The following is a 5,000-nucleotide window of genomic DNA, read 5'->3' as shown; positions in this document are numbered from 1 at the left end:
ATTATCAATAACAAATTTTCAGCCTCGTAGGGATTACCAGTGAAATAGTACATTATACCTTTCCCTTCGCGGTCTAGACTCCCAAGAGAGAGCGGGGAAGGATGTGTTTGCCGTGACTGATAATGTATTTTCTGTCCCTCATTCAACTAATGAATATTCAAACTGCTTTTCATCGGCTCATTTGCATATCCAGCATTGTTGTACGCACCCCTACTCCCCTACCCCTCTCCTGCAACCCTACCTTATTCTTACCCTTTGCGTTCCTGCAATTTGTTTTCATATGTGTGTGTTATTGCAATTAAGCGCTTCTGTTTGTGTAATTCAAGGCATTTAAGGTATTATTAAACGAGTAATTATTTATGAGTGATTTTTATTAGTCTGTAGGGAAATCTTGCTATGTATATCGTTTAAAATATAAATGACTAATTCCAATTAAATGTTATTGTAACTACTATTATTGTTGTATGGTTGTGGAGTTAATGATGAAAAATTATGGTAGTTACCGTAAATATAAAGGAGAACAAATATGGTGCAAAAATTCTGCCATCGTCAAGATTTTTCATCGTCCATATCATGAGGAAAATAAAAATAAGAATCAAAATTCTCATGATTATTATTATCAAAACTGTCAAACTTACCATCATCATCATCGTCCTTGTTACCATTATTATCATTCTAATCATGATTTGTATTAGCATTTCTAATGACCCGCTTCATTTCACGTCCAACGAAAAACAACGGTATTTTATGCATTCTGTAACGTGGTTTTGCGGTAATAAAGAGATTATATATTTGTTTTAGAAAATCAAATACAGATAAAAAATAAATCCTTTTCCACTGGCTTTTATCACAAGTTGAATAATTAACTTCATTGTTTATTACATATATTTTTTCAGTTGTGATTGAAGGACAGTGTGGGAATATTGCAATACTGTCCTCCTTTTTTCGTTCTTGAAATATTTGCAACCTATTTACGATCATTCGAATACACAGACATAAATATGCATAAGAACACACGCGCATACGCCTGGATACACACAAATCTACAGATATATCCTAAGCATATTTCAATAGATACACCTCAATTTTCGTACAAACACATAAACTTACATAAACTTTCGCAACTTAACTTACTGTGATAATGGAGGAAAAAAAGGTTTGTATGAAACAAAGGAAAGACGGACGTATTCGAATCTGTTTTATGTGTATATGTGCATTTGCTTGCGTGTACACATGTACAAACAATCATATAGATGTATGTAGGTTATACATACATGCAACCGCTAATACTAAAGTTGCAATCCCATGATTACGCACCAAAGCAAAAATAAAGACACATTGCAACACTTATATATTCTTATTCTATAACATGAGACGTTAATAGACATCTTCGTGGCTTTCAGGACAGAATATAATACATACATAATGAGAGAAGTTGAATACGGAAGAAAGTGAATGCGAAAATTAAGCCATGGAAACTAACGGCGGTTAATTCTCTCTCTCTCTCTCTCTCTCTCTCTCTCTCTCTCTCTCTCTCTCTCTCTCTCTCTCTATCTATCTATCTATCTATCTCTTTCACTCTCTTTCTCTCTGTCTCTGTCTCTTTATATATATATATATATATATATATATATATATATATATATATATATATATATATATATATACATAAATATATGAAAACGACATTCATTTTATTCACAGTTGCCAACGTAAATTTAAGAAAACTGTAATTAAATTCATTTCATCAAACTATATACAAACGTTCCTCCCAGGCCCGAATTTAATGCAGATACCAAAACCACTAGGTAATTAATTACATTCATTGTAAAATATGCATTCATACATATACGCGTACAATTTCCGCTGGCATTTGGGTGTTGACCGCGGACAGGGTACCGGAATGTGACTTTTTTTTTCATTCTTTCGAAACTATTCTCATCCATTTTATCAGAAGAATTATTTGTTTGAAAATACACACTCACTCGCACATAGATATGTACAAATACACACATGCACATGTACCAATAGACATATAATCAAGCTAAAAGGGAAACAAATTTTTGGATCTCCTTTTTGGATTTCCTTTTCCTCCTCCTCCTCTTTTTTCTTCCCCTTCTTCTATTTGTCTCCTTAATGATGCCTGTCCTATATACCTGTTTCTTCCTCTTCCCCATCCTCCTCCTCCTCCTCTTCTTCTTCTTCCTCCTCCTCCTTTTCCCCTTCCTCCTACTCGTCTTCTTCTTCTTCTTCTTCTCCTTCTTCCTCCTACTCCTCCTCCTCTTCCTCTTCATCTGCCTCTTCCTCTTCCTCTTCCTCCTCTTCCATTTCCTCCTCCCCTCCCCTCCTCCCCCTTCTCCCCTCCTCCTCTTCCTCCTCCCGTCCTCCTCTTCCTCCTCCCCTCCTCCTCTCCTCCCCTCCTCCTCCTCTTCCCCCTCCCCTCCCCTCCTCTTCCCTCTCCCCCTCCCCCTCCTACTCCTCCTCCTCTTCCCCCTTCATCATCATCTTCTTCTTCTTCTTCTTCTTCTTCTTCTTCTCCTTCTTGTCTCCGTAATGAGAGACTGTCCATCTCTGTACTATATTTGGGTCAGTGTCCGTATACTAATGTCTGCATGATGCGTGGGTTTGCATGCGTGACTCTACCGTTCCTTGCATGTTTGTAAGAACAGGGTTATCATGTCGTTTTTTGTGTATGCAGATTTACGTTCCTACATGTGCCTACAAGTGTGTGTGTGTGTGTGTGTGTGTGTGTGTGTGTGTGTGTGTGTGTGTGTGTGTGTGTGTGTGTGTGTGTGTGTGTGTGTGTGTGTGTGTGTGTGCGTGCGTGCGTGTGTGTGTGTGTGTGTGTGTGTGTGTGTGTGTGTGTGTGTGTGTGTGTGTGTGTGTGTGTTGTGTGTGTGTGTGTGTGTGTGTGTGTGTTAAAAGAATTTCATGTTGACTTTTTTTTGTATACTGTTTTTCTTCTCCCCATTCTCCTGCCACCATACAATCCCTACCCCCTTCCCCTTTTCGCATCCTACTTTTTACATTCTCATATTTATATGAAAAAAAAAAGATAAATAAACATGAATAAAGAAACATATTGAAGGGAGAGAGAGAGAAAAAAAACTTTAATAATAAAAAAGGAAATTATCTACAACATATATAATTACCCAACCTCTGCGCGTGGAGTCTGTAAACCAATAAGGTCCTTCACTTGGGATGGGTTCGATAACGGTAATCTCTTACCACCATTACAAGCGCTGATTCACGTGTTATCGCTTAAAGAGAAGGATGTGCGTTGGGGGAGGGGAGTGGGACAGGGATCGGGGAAGAGCTATAAACAATGAAATGAAGATGGGAAAATTAAGCGAGAGACAGACAGAGAGAGAGGGAGAGAGAGAGGGAGGGAGAGAGAGAGAGAGAGAGAGAGAGAGAGAGAGAGAGAGAGAGAGAGAGACAAGGGGAGAGGAGAGAGGGAGGAGGTTAAGAGTAGATGGGGAGAGGGAAGGGAAGGGAGGGAGGGGGAGAGGAGGTGAAGAGTGGGTAGGAAGAGAGAGGGACGAAGGGAAGGGAGAGGGGGGGGGGATAAAAGAAGAAGAAAAAAAAAAAAAAAAACAGGATAAATGCAGAGACCGAAGGGACGAGAGAAAGAGAGAGAGTGAGAACAGAGAGAAAAAGGGTAAAGGGAGGAAGAGGGAGATGGAAAAAAAGAGAGACAGAAAGAGAAAGAGAGAAAGAAAGGAACAAAAGTGGAACAAAAATCGTTCCGTAACTTTATAATTGGTCGCGTAGCCAACAAGCCTTCCGTGAACATAGGAGAATCCTTTACACAGAGAAAGATTCTAACATGAAAACCAACGTAAATTATATATATATATATATATATATATATATATATATATATATATATATATATATATATATATATATAATATCAATAATAAAAACATGCAAAAAGAAACACCAGAAAGAAATTAAAAAGACAAACGAAAAAAGACAAAACAATAAAACAATTCAATACAACAAATAAATAACACAGCGATAAAATAATAGCGAAATGGAAGGGAAATAAATGGAGCGGAAAGAAATATTTTCAAAAATAAAGAAGAGGGGGAAAAATGACTCATATCCCCGGGCTATAACGTGAGAGAGGCAATCAAGCTTATGAAATTTTGTAAATGCATTGTCCAACTTTTTTAAAAATGATGTGCAACCTAATGGGAGTGAATATGATGTTCGTCACACAGCTTTTGCGATCGGGACTTTTCTTTTAATAAACTAATCTTCATTTCCATTTCTTGCCGTTAACGTGTATATCTATGTGAGTGTGCATAATATATGAATATGTCCATGTCGATATGAATACATACCCATATAAACACACACTCTATCTCTCTCTCTCTCTCTCTCACACACACACACACACACACAGATATATATGTATGCGTGTGTGTATGTATGTATATCATACAAGATATTTTATTAGATTTTTTCAACATATTTAATCGTGTATCTATGTTGAAGCTCATATACATGTATACATTTTTATACATGCCATGAACGTTATAATTACAGTTTCATTACGACATTAAAAGGAATGATGATTATGATGGTGATGATGATAATGTGTTGGTGATGATGATGATACCGATACCAATAATTTTTAAAATGATGATAATAGAACCACTTTCCGTTGGAATCAGTATCAATATGAAAGACTGGCACACTAGAAGGGTTGTATCCAATAAACAAATTGTCATAAACGTATGAGTCAATTAAAAACTAAATAAACGTACGTAAATATATTTAATCTTGAGAAGACTGTCGTACTTTGATATATATTTTATGGATAATACAATGGGCATTTTCTTATAAATAGTATATTCCAGTTATCTGTACGTCACTTCGAGTTATATGGTATATATACAGAGGAATAAACTCCATCAAAAATATAATTAGTCTTGAAAATGTGAATTTGCACAGCACTAAAAAATAAATATACATGTAAAAACTCATTC

Source organism: Penaeus monodon, chromosome 9 (assembly GCF_015228065.2).
Source record: "Penaeus monodon isolate SGIC_2016 chromosome 9, NSTDA_Pmon_1, whole genome shotgun sequence".
NCBI lineage: Eukaryota > Metazoa > Arthropoda > Malacostraca > Decapoda > Penaeidae > Penaeus > Penaeus monodon.
Note: the sequence above shows the minus strand (reverse complement) of the source record.